The sequence below is a fragment of the Arachis duranensis genome, chromosome 3 (genome assembly GCF_000817695.3).
Source record: "Arachis duranensis cultivar V14167 chromosome 3, aradu.V14167.gnm2.J7QH, whole genome shotgun sequence".
NCBI lineage: Eukaryota > Viridiplantae > Streptophyta > Magnoliopsida > Fabales > Fabaceae > Arachis > Arachis duranensis.
The window spans coordinates 25,904,510-25,905,001 of record NC_029774.3 but is presented as its reverse complement, the minus strand read 5'-3'; positions in this window follow the sequence as shown (position 1 = coordinate 25,905,001).

Here is a 492-nt window from a genome sequence, read left to right as displayed (position 1 = left end):
GGAAGAATAGTCTTCAGAGCTCATGAATGGCAGAAGGAGATTTAATGGAATTTCTATGGTCTCTATATGAGCCTCAGATTCTTTTGGATCCTTAATAGGAAACTCCTTCTTGCTTGAAGGACGTCCCAGGAGGTCTTCCTCACTAGGATTTTCGTCCTCCTCCTCCCTTGTGCATTTGGCCATATTGATTATATCAATGGCCTTGCACTATCCTTTTGGATTCTCTTCTGAATTACTTGGGAGAATACTGGGAGGAGTTTCAATGACTTTCTTACTCAGCTGGCCCACTTGTGCCTCCAAATTTCTAATGGAGGATCTTGTTTCATTCATGAAACTGAAGGTGGCCTTTGACAGATCAGAGACTATATTAGCTAAATTAGAATTATTTTGTTCAGAGTTCTCTGTCTGTTGCTGAGAAGATGATGGATATGGCTTGCTATTGCTCAGCCTATTGCGTCCACCATTGTTAAAGCCTTGTTGAGGCTTTTGTTG